Raw genomic sequence first — 12,979 nt, 5'->3', positions numbered from 1 at the left:
GGGTACTGGTGTTCCCAGGCTGTAGTGTTTTATTAATAGCAGACCAAAATGTCCGACGGTTGTTGTTTAATTTGAATATCTTGGTAGTGATCTTGACCTGTTTGATTTGTTTGTTAGCTTTATTTAAAAGCTCTTGATATCCTTGATTGTGTTTGCCTTTTTTCCCACAGATTACAAGCTTTATCTGTCTCTTTTAATAGTGATCTGGTTTCTTTTGTTAACCATGGAGTATAGTTAGCTTTTATTCTTATTGTGTTATTGTTCATGGGGAGCTAGTCTATTCAGAATGTTCAGGAAAGTTAAGTTGAAGTATTCTATAGCTTATTCCAGGGGGAGATGTTTCAGTGGTACCCAATTACAGAGTTTAAGGGTGGATATGAAATTATGAGTGGTAAAGTTTTTTTTTGTTCCTAATTTTACAATAGCTAGTGAGTTTTGCTGGATTTATTATCTACCTAAGTAAAAAAATTGGAAGATAATCACTGAGACTGTCTGTAAGACACCCAGCTTGTAAAGACAGAGAAGGTCTGTTTGTTAATATCCAGTCAAGGATGGATTGCCTATTTGATGTTTTATCAGTTCTAGTGGGGGCTTGTATAATTTGGGTAAAGCCATGGAGGGTTATGTGATTTGAAGGGTTTTGTAAGATACCAGTATTCCAGTCTATGTTGAAGTCTCTCATAATAATTGTTTCCTGGGGAAGAGAATTTGAGATCCAATAGAGAATGTGTTCTAGGGTAGATATATTGTTACCTGGAGGTATATAGGGTCCAACTATGTTTAAATTTTTTTTGAAGTTGATCTTAAGTTCTGTAAAGATTACTTCTGCATTATCAAAGTCAGGAGTATTTTTGTTGTAGGATCTCTAGAATAAGGTTGCTTTTAAATAGAATGGCTATTTCCCCTCCTTTTTTGCCCTTCCTACCTACCCTACACAGACTTAACCTGGAGGTAGAATTTCATTATTGCTAATTTCTGATTTTAAACAGATTTCAGTAAACACAGCAATGTCAGGAAAGTAGTGGGTGGAAGTGGTGTGAAGTTCTTGGCTTTTGTTAATGATACTTTTAATGTTCAAATTTAATAATAGGAGGTCAGATCCTTTATGAGAGAGGTGTAGTAAACTATGGCTGCCATATTGGGGTATTTGTTGGAATGGGTTGGTGTTGGGGCCAGGGTTTGAATGGATATTTCCACTAAGGGTTAATTCTGAGGTGATTTGTGATATGGTCTTGCTGAGTTTTACTACGACTGCTTTATATTTCAGTGAGATATTGGGACTGTTTTGCTGTGGTATTATAGTATAGGTAATCTGATCAATATAAGTAATTTTGTAGATTAAGGGTGATATTTTGGTGACACCTTGAACAAGGCCAGAGATGCAGAATGCTATACAACCTCAGTTTTTCATGCTGTCTCCAAGGCCTTTGACACAGTGTATCACCCCTTACTATTGAACACACTGTCTAACTTAAGCTTCTGATATAAGAGAGTACAATGGTTTCAGAGCTACCTCAAGGATCGTAAACAAGTAGTCAAATGGTCCAATGAATGCTCACCCTTTCTGCATAACCCTAGTGGCGTCCCCCAAGGCTCCATCCTAGGACCCCTACTCTTCAACATTTTCACAAACAACCTTCACACTGCCTCTCACCCTGGATCCCTCCTTCAATATGCTGATGATTCCACCATAATCTGTACCGCTCAATCACTACCAGAACTACTTTCAAAAATTCTACAGTCCTTTACTTTGGTTGAATCCTGGCTAAGAAATGCCCATCTCTTTCTTAATCCAAAGAAGACTAAACTAGTACTCTTTCTCCCCCAAAACACCTCCCTTGTCACTGATCATTTCAAAATCCTTGCATCTGATAGTACTGTCATAGAAATAGTGCAGGAAACCCAACTTCTAGGAGTTATCACTGGCAATAAACTTTCATTCAACCCCCCATATACAACAAAATGTAAAAAAGACTTATCAAAAACTGGGGCTCTTGGGGGCGTGGCCAAGATGAGCACAGAATAGCAGCTTTTCTTATCAGCTCTGCCTTTACAGAACTTTATTGACAGGAAATATTGATATAAACTTCCCTAATAATAGTTTTTTTATTTTAATTAATTTTTTAAAATATATATTAGGGTAGTATATAAAAAATTTCAAGTAGATTTTAAGTTTTCCGGTCAAAGTTACACTTGGAAGTACTACAGTAAAAGAACAGGATGAGCTTCACTAAATCTTCTCATCAAGAGACAACTATAAAAAAGAACTACAGTCATTACTAACTACTATTCAGGAACTAAGTGTCTAGATAGACAAAATGGATATAAAAACTGACAATTTCAAAGAAAAGTGTTCTCAGCAAATGGACATTCTACATGAAGATTTATTGCAACAGAGGAAGTAGATTTCAGGAATGGAAACTGCATTAAGTGATATGGATAACAGACTTCAGGAGAGTGAGCATAATGTTGAGTTCCTGTTAAACCAAAATTCTCTTCTTCAGACAAAGGTTGATGACCTTGAGAACAGGTCCCGTAGGAATAATGTGAGAATTTTTGGCTTACCGGATAACATAGAGGGAAATAATATGGAAACATTTTTATCTTCCTGGTTGCCTGAAGTACTTGAAGTGCCAGAGGTTCTTTCATATGGTATAGAAAGAGCCCAAAGATCAATGGTGACATCTAAAAACACCAAGAGTAATTATACTAAATCTGTTATTGTAAAGTTCCTATCAGCCCATGATAAGGAAATGGTACTTAAGACTGCATGGGCAAAATCCCCAATCAAACTGAAGGACAATATTATACGCTTTGATAATGACTATTCTTCTTCAGTATTATCAAAAAGGAAAATTTTCTTCCCTTTAGCCAGAGAACTAAAAAGGAATAAAATAAAAACCCATTTGCTTTTTCCTGCAAGACTGAAAATATTTTATCAAGATGGCTTTCAAATTTTTGATGACCTAGACAATGCAATAGCTTATATAAAATTTATTTATTTTATTTATTTATTTTACATTTGTTAACCGGGCTAGTCTAGCTGGATACATATCCTTTTTCAGTAGAGGCCCGGGGAGAAAAGCTCCAACATAATGGCAATACACGTTGAGAATACATGTTACATAATGAGAATAGATGTTACATTTAGAGGATAAAAAATAGGAATAACATAGATTTTATATAAGACAAAAGAACAACAGCAGGTTATACATAGTAGTTATATGGCAATTACTAAGTGAATATAGACTAGATCAAGAATAATCAGCTTACATTGTGGGGTCAAGAGATTTTAATGATCTGCGTAAGGGAATTGGATTAAGGTGGTATGGGACTAGGTAGATTTGTGATATATAAGTTAGTCAGGTTCCAAACACAAAAATCTAATAACATACTGGAAAAAGTAGATGAAATGGAGTGGGCCAGTCCCAGTCTTAAAAGAAATGCTGAGAACAACACTTGGAAAACATTTGACCCTAAAAAAAAAAATCAAAACATGAATCATAACAAGGACATATTTGCACTTGATTCACTCAGTTGGGGAAATGAAACCGGACATCCAGGTGAGCTTTTGGTATTATATTTACTATAATGTAAATTGGTTAAGTAAATAGTTGTCTATTTTGTTTTGTTTTGTTTAGAACTTACTAAAATCTTATATGTTTTAGATTCAAGTCTAAATATATCCTCTGTTATTAAGTGAGTTTCTTGTAAAAATACTAACTGTGATTTATGTAACTTAAGATATCTAGTTAAATTCCTCCTTTTATTAGGATTATTTAAACCATTAATGTTAACTGATATACCTTTTAATGTAGTCATTGAAAATTAAATGATGTAAATATAAACATACTGATCTAAGAAATACACAATAATATATCTAATAGGAATACTATTATGATCATTAGAACAAACATAGTGTAAGATTATCATATTCTTAAAATTAAGTTGTTTCTTACTACATAAGATGTGAACGTCTGAAAAGTTATTAGAAAATATTTATAACATAAACATGAAACAAAATAACCAACCTGAACCCCTCTGGAGTTTAAAACTCCTAACTCGAATGACATCAGTCACGCGAATTGACCTCCCATCAAAAACAGCATCCAATCATCACCTGCCTAAATGTCGTTTGCTGATATTTTTTTTTTTCATTTCTACTATTTGTTTCAGATTAATTATCTTAATGTTTGTTGATTTGATTGCCATGGATGCAGTGATTCTCCCATCTCGGATATCTATACTTCCGATTGTCTTGTAGCGGTGCTTATCATTAGGGGCGTATTTGTTTATCGTGATTTTGGTTCTTACAGTGGTTGGAAAACTTTTATTTAGTTATAATTGCTGTATTTGTATTTTAGTTGATTTATGGTTAATTGTTTGATAAAGGAATCTTGTATGATGGCCCGATGTATAGTTGCAGAATTGCTGTGCTAGTGATGGTACTTCTGACCCAGGATATGAGTGGTAGTGTGGCTGGAGTAATGCTATGGCTTTGTTGTCATTTACAAGTTGTTGGTGTGTTTATTTGGAGGCTCTGGTTTGGTGCTCTAGCACTGTAGAGACGTGTGTGGTGTTGTTTGTGTTAATTGTATGTTTTGATGCCTGTGTACTTTGGTCGGAGATTAACCGGAGAGTCTGGCTGATAGTGTGGTGAAGCTTTGCTTGATAGCTGTCATTGCTTTGTGTTGTGTATGCAAGGTTTTTTTTCTTTCTCATCTCTCTTGGTATAGAGGGGGGTCTCGAGACATTGCCTTATATGTAGTTAAGTAATGTTTTACTTACTATTTCCCGCCAGAACTTTGAAAGCTTTATCTTCATGATGAGCTCGAGAATGTGGTATCCATCGCGGCTGGAAAGCTCGGAGCTTTCTTAAAACGTCATCATGAAGGTGTTGGAAGTAACTTGATCTTCTGATCCTCACTGGGAAGCTACTGAATTGAATTTATTTCCTCATACAGCATACAGAAAGAAGATATAACTAGATTACTACTTTCAACTTACTGTAAGACATTATATGCAATAATTTCTTAAATAGGGATTATACTACACATGTAGCCTAAATACTTTTTCTGATCATCATAGGTATTCCTGAGCCTTATGTATTTATATACAAATAGTATTCTCACAAACTATTTGCTTTATGTATGACAAGGGTGCCAATATCTTGATGAGAAATACTAGTTATGATTTGTGCATTTTTGGAAAATTTAATAATGCTACAAGCTGTTTATATACTTGTGTTACATGTACATTTTTTAAAACTATTGACTTGCTGAGAAAAATATTCATGAAGCATTTAACAAAATGTTAAATGTATAGATGTATATAACGGATTATCACAGTTATTTTATGAATGCATTTGTGTAATAGGCTGATAGTGATGTACCACATAGGCAGCAATAATATTGCAAGGACAGGTGCATTAAAAGTAGTTAGATCTGTTTATCATTAGAAAATGTGAATTTTTCATCTTTTGTTTTGTTAATGAAATAGCTTTTTAAAATTCAAAGATAGTATAAGCTATAATTGAATAATAAAAAGCTCATTATATTTAAATAAGGCTTTTATATAGTTTACAGGAGCTATTTAAACACCTTGCTTCTTTGAACTAATATGACCTGTTCACTAGTTTTCAGTATGGTGATGGACCCTTTGAGGTAACTCAAATTAATGCAATGAATGGAAGAGCAGACTTTTAAGGTTTATTAGTCACTCTTCTATGAGAGACTACACCAGGGTGTTTGGTTATAAGAAAACTAGTAGGATGTTGTTGGTTTTAACTTCTTGATGAGTAATCACTATATTTGGTTTCTGGCAAGGAAATGCAGTGTTCATTTCTTTCAGAACAATCAGTATGCTTGTTGATTGTTAGTAAAATCACTTTTATTAGCATCTTATTTATTAGCTGCCAATGCTAGTGGTTATTGAAGGCCCTTTGGTGATTCATTTACAACTATGTTTCATTTAGCTGATCACCTATGGCAGTACTATATATCACACTATTAGCCATATTTCAGTAATAAAAGAATGCCATAGTCTCTTCTTAAGGTTCTTATCAAATGTGATTACTTTAAAACAGAAGAGTGAACTAATAGTTCATAGTACTTCTTAATAACCTACTAACTAATGTAAGAAAATTCTGTACTTTATTCCTAAGATGTAGCTGTCATCAATTTACTAATTGACACAACATTATATCTGTATATTTGCTTCATACAAAAAATGATTTATGATATTGATGAGAAGCCTTATTTTTATAGTTATGACTATAGACATATAGGCAGGTGCTGACTGGATGCTGTTTTTGATGGGAGGTCGATTTGCGTGACTGATGTCATTCAAGTTAGGAGTTTTAAACTCCAGAGGGGTTCAGGTTGGTTATTTTGTTTCATGTTTATGTTATAAATATTTTCTAATAACTTTTCAGACGTTCACATCTTATGTAGTAAGAAACAACCTTAATTTTAAGAATATGATAATCTTACACTATGTTTGTTCTAATGATCATAATAGTATTCCTATTAGATATATTATTGTGTATTTCTTAGATCAGTATGTTTATATTTACATCATTTAATTTTCAATGACTACATTAAAAGGTATATCAGTTAACATTAATGGTTTAAATAATCCTAATAAAAGGAGGAATTTAACTAGATATCTTAAGTTACATAAATCGCAGTTAGTATTTTTACAAGAAACTCACTTAATAACAAAGGATATATTTAGACTTGAATCTAAAACATATAAGATTTTAGTAAAGTTCTAAACATACTAAGAAAAAGAGAGGAGTAGCTATCCTATGGAACAGCATAATGCTCTTTCCTAAAATAATAGATACGTATAAGGATAATAAAGGAATGTTTTGTGCAGTCACCATAGAAATAAACAGTAACATTTTCACATTGATTAACATATATTGCATCCCAGGGATAGGGATAAACACAGTAAAACAACATCTATATCAAATTGTACTATTCTCTAAATGGAACATTATTTTGGCAGGAGATTTCAATTGTATTTTAGATTACAAAGACTCTAGTGCTAATGGGAAGAGAAGAATATCTACATCATCTAAATTATTAAAAGACTTTTCAGATACTTATTTTTTGAAAGATATAAATTATTTTGCAGATACTACTTCTTTGTTTTACACCTTTTTTCAAATAGACATAACTCATACTCGAGAATAGATAGAGTTTTTATTTCTAATAATTTAACAGATTCCTTAAACAAATCAGCAGTGATTCCATGTCCTTTATCAGATCATAATTCTATAATTTTTGAAGTGGTAATCAATCCAAATTTTAATATTCATATAAAAAGGATCCCAGCTTATATTATAAAATTAAAAGATTTTAATGATTTCATTTCTACAGAAGTACAGAATGTTTTAGAATTTAACAATACTAATGATATATCAGAAATTTACATATGGGATGCCCTAAAAGCATATCTATATGGTAGGGTATTGAATTGGTACAACAAAAAAAAGAAAGCTTGGGATAAAGAGCTGCAAGACATACAATGTAAATTAGACACTTTAAAACTTAGTAATATGGGTGATAAAGATATATCAGATAAAAGAAAATAAATAAATATGTTAAATAATAAATATCTAGAAATATTAAAACATAAAACTATGATCGATATAGAAAAATTCAAGTTTATACATTTCTCTTCTAACCCTAAATCCTTAAAAATTCTTGCTAATAAAAATGAAAAGCTTAAATAGATTTAATCATATTAATGAAATATTCTCCCCTAAAAAAGGAAAAATGGTACAGGAAATTCATAATATATTAACTGAATTTAGAGAGTTTTTTATAAATATCAACCAACTACTGAAATTAACTCTAAAGAGGAAATAAAAACATTTATTAGTAAATACACTAAAACAAGACTTTCAGAGGAACAAGGGATTTCTATTGATAAACAAATATCTTTCAAAGAACTTCAAACTCACATTACCAAATTAAAGCAAAATAAAGCACCAGATAATGACGGCATAATTCCTGAAATTTACAAATTACTACCTATAAATGCTCTAAAATTGCTTTATAAAGTATTTAATCTTGTTCAGGACAAAAACATAATTCCACCTTCTTGGAAATACACTTTAATTTCTCTTATTTTAAAATCTAACAAAGATCCTTCTAAGTGTTCCTCCTATAGATCCATCTCCCTATTAAACACTGATTATAAAATATTTATGTCCATTTATGCAGAAAGGCTTAAAATACTTTTACCCAAATTAGCTGATAGTGATCAAATGGGGTTTATAATAAAGAGAACTTCATATGATAACATTAAAAGAATATTAACTTTAATTGATTCGGTGAAAAATCTTAAAACAAATTTAACCCTAGTTAGTTTAGATATAAATTGTGCTTTCGACTCAGTTACATGGGAATATCTGTTCACTCTATTAAAGGAATTATATTTCTCCAATAATTTTATCAATCTTATCACTCTGTTATATGAAGGTAGCCAAGCTTATGTTAAAATTGGTACTAGTATATCTCAAAATATACCAATAGTAAAAGGTACTAAGCAAGGGTGTCCTTTATCCCCTCTTTTATTTTCATTAGTTATGGAACCATGGGCACATTTAATAAGACATGATACAGATATTGAAGGATACAAATTAAACCCCCCTATATCATCTACAATACAAATGTTTGCAGATGACATATAGATTACTCTTGGAAGTAGAAGGGAATCTATACAAAAACTTTTTAAAAACATGGAATATTTTCAAAAAAATCAGGCCTTACTTTTAATAATAATAAAACACAAATTCTTTTAACAGGTTAAAAAAATACAATATACCTGATGAATATAATGAATATATAGCTCATTCTCAACAAATAGCATATTTAGGTATAATTATTACTAACAATATTAAAGATACCATTCAAATAAATTATAATAAAAGTCTATTACAGATAAAAAATTTAATAAATAAATGGAACAAATTACCCTTTTCTATGGACGATAAACTTTTAATAATAAAGATAATCCTTCTCCCCAAAATCTTATATATAATTCAATCTTTATCTATACCTCCTTCTTACCAAATAATTTAAAAAATTAATTCAATGATCCAGAAATGTTTGTGGTTACCAAATAAGCCAAGGATTGCATTAACATACCATATGTATAATTGGAATAATGGGGGTATAGCCTTACCAAATATAGAAATGTATTCAATTTCATCAGTATTCAATACAATCTCTCATCTCATTGATGTGGAATACACTGCTAAGTGGAAAGAGTTTATAGAGGTATTGTCACAAAATACCAACAATATAAACAACTCCTATAAGTTAAATATAATTAATAATCTATTTATTTGGAGGTTAAAAGATTATATTTCTGAATTTTCTTCTCTGAGTTTTAACTCTAAGTATATAGTTTTTCTCTTAAAATCATTTAAAAGTTATATATTTAAATATAATATCTATAAGGATTGGCTTTTTTTACTCTTCCCTGTAGCCTACACACATAGATCTATTTTCTCTTCAGATTATACAAAAATGTCTATATTTCAGCAAAAGCATTTAATATTTTGGCACCAAATGATGATAAATAATGAGATAAAATCCAATAGTTTACTCTTGGAAGAGTATAAATTTGATACTTGTTTATGGTTAGAGCTTCAAGAAGCTAGACAATATGTATTAAATAAATTGGATTCTATGTCTCCTATAATTAGGAAAAAAATTACCAAGCTAATACAATATATGATTTTATCGGTTTACTATTGAAAATGCGAACGGCACTTGGGCGACAGTCGGATAGTCGAACGTATAAGGTCGTAAACACGGATGTCGAAGACATAATAATCAATCTAGGAACGGTTTTAACATGGGTCGAGGTAGGGAAGATGTTTGTAGTAGGGAATAATACTGAACACCTACCTCAACCCATGTTAAACTGTTCCTAGATTGATTATTTTGTGTTCGACATCCTTGTTTACGACCTTATACGTTCGACTATCCGACTGTCGCCCAAGTGTCATTCGCATTTACAATAGTAAACCGATTTTATCAGTTTTGCATAAATCTCCTGCTAATAACAAGTTATCAAACATTTATAGGGCAATTAAATGTGATTTAGATACACATTCAGATAATTAATGGAAATATTTTTCTTTAATTAATAATAATCCCCCTTCTGAGAAAGACAAATTGAATATTTTACAATCAGCAAGTATGACTACTTCTTCTTTAAAATGGAAATTATTCACATGGAGATTTTTAAATAGATCATTTATCACTTCTCATAATATAAGTATATTTTCTAAAAAGAATATAACATGTTGGAGATGTAATATTGAACTGAATGCTGACTGGTCTCATGTTTTATAATTGCATATATTTAAGAACATTTTGGGATGATGTCAATAATTTGTTGCAAACAATTTTTACTGATAAATTCTTTATATCGAAATCAATTGTTTTATTTAATACTCCTGTTCCTGATTGTGTAAAAGAGAATAAGTACCCGTTGGTTTGGTCTATACTATTTATAGCTAGAAAAACAATCACTAAGAATTGGAAATCTAGTACAGCACCTACATTTTTGGAATTTAAAAAATATACTCCTTGAAACGTGTAATTTGGAAATATTAACTATTAAATCTAGATCATCTAGGAATACTACATTATATAATTCATGGAATATCATCTATGAACTTCTAGAAAAATAGTTTATGTAAACAGATGATTTGTATTAATCCTACAGCTACATTAAGAAATTTGTTTTTGCATGATGAACATCTTTGTACATAGTTTAGTTACACTGGTTTATATATTGGAAGTTTTTTTTTTTTTTAACTTTAAAGAAAAAAATGTTACAATTTCATGGAAATATTTGTTCATTTTAATGATTATTTAATAAAATTCTTTGAAAAAAAACTGGGGCTCTTATATAAAAACAAACAATTCTTTACTGTAGCAACCAAAACTACCCTTGCAAAAACATGTTTACTTCCCTCCCTTATTTACAGTGCCCCCCCAACTAACTTACAAACTTCTACCCAAACAAGATGGAACGGTGCTACAACAAAGTTGCAAAGTTTGCTACAAACTCTAATTATCACACACACCACTATAAACTGCTACTAGAACTAAACTGGCTTGAACTCCCCAACCAATTTGCCTTTATTCAGCTATCCACCTTGCACAACCTTATTTTCAAGCCTACTGCCTGCCCTGCACTAGCCAATCTAGTCACACTTTAAACACCAAATTGATCCCTACAATCAGAAGGCAAAAATATCTTAGCTATCTCAAAACCTACAAGAAAACCAGGTTGATCTTTGTATTCATACTCTGTCTATATACTATGGAATTCACTACTCTAGCTACCAGGTCAATACCAGGCCTAACCCATTTCAAAGCCTCTTTAAAAAATCATCTCAAAAACACATGAATCCAGTCTAATGCTGAGCTCTTCCTCTTCCTGCACACTAACCTCATCCTCCTCTTCTGTCACATTTCACTCCCTCACAGTCTGCAAGATCCTAAGGGTCTCCTAACTCCTTCTCTCTTTCTATATCATACCCTTAAGCTACTGCTCAGTCTGCAATGCCTCTATTCTTAACTCTCTCACTGCCTTTCTGCATCACTAACTTTCTGGCTATTATTTTCCTAACTGAAACCAACATTATATTTTTTCATGTACTACAACAGTCAATGTCATACATTGCACTACCTACATACTATTTTTGGACACTATCTACTCATAGGCTATGTATATGGTGAGAGTGACTATTATTGTCTCTAATGTTTTAACTCTATAGAATTGTCTAGATTTGTAGTATTTGTTGCAATATCTTGTAACATAGTTTATGTTCTTTTATCTTATTTTTGCATAGTATTTCTAATGTCATTTGTATTGCATTGGATTATACTGTATTTGTTTTGTACTGTATGTGGAGCTTTTCTCCTGGGCCTCTGTTGAAAACAGGTTCTGTAGACCCAGTCAGACAACCCTGGCAAACAAATGTCAAATAAATATTTTAATATGTAAAGATTTTATCTGTAGTAGATAGTGGTATGGAATATTATAGCGGGTTGGTAACCTGCTGAGACTAATGTGGTATGAGGTGAGGTTTGCTGCTATTGTTAGGAGTATTACCGCAGTAACATATTTGGGTATCATGTTGATTTATTTAAATGTTAGTGATAGCAATGTTTTTTTGAAAATGTATTGCTGTACTATAATAGCTGGGAGAGTAACATGAATTATAAGTATTGCTATCTTGTCATGGGCTGGAGACTAGTACTATTTATAACTGATGTAATTTAGTTTGCTAATTTAGTTGGTTAACAGGGTTTGTGGGAGTGGCTAGCTTAAAATAAATGTAGACATAGCAGAGGAGGGTGGGAAATGGGGTTGGGTAGAGGAGCAGAGTGAACCTGAGTACAGCAAGTGTGAATGGAATGGGTAGACCTAGACCATGGTATGTGCTAAAATAAAAATTATCAGCTATCCATATTTGTTTTAACTCAGTTAAACTCATTTTCCAATTTAAAAGCAATGTATTTAAAAAGTAAGGATTATTTCACTTGCTGGTGATTAGAGCCTTTTAATAGCAAAAGTTACAGATTAATCGCTGCTTAGCCAGGGTTTATTTGAGTATACTTAGTTACTATATCCATTTTCAGCAGTTGGATTACATGAGTGTGCTTCTTTCTACGTGCTACATGTTTTTATGGCTAAATGTAGGTTTCCTAGCTTAGGAAGTGGCCAGAAAAACTTTTTTGAGCTGCCTACCCGTGCAATGTGCTCACTAGATGCACTTTAAGCCTTTTAGTGGTTTCTCTGTCTTAGTTTAATTTAAAATTCCTTATCAGCTGCCTACACTATTTTCAGGTGGTTTTCTTCTTGCCCGAGTTTGTTTGAGGTCCCAGATGCTTATTTGGAGCACGTGGTCGCAATTAATATGTTTTAGGGTCGCTTA

The sequence above is a fragment of the Protopterus annectens genome, chromosome 8.part0, assembly GCF_019279795.1.
Source record: "Protopterus annectens isolate FY-2018-M chromosome 8.part0, PAN1.0, whole genome shotgun sequence".
Lineage (NCBI taxonomy): Eukaryota > Metazoa > Chordata > Ceratodontiformes > Protopteridae > Protopterus > Protopterus annectens.
Note: the sequence above shows the minus strand (reverse complement) of the source record.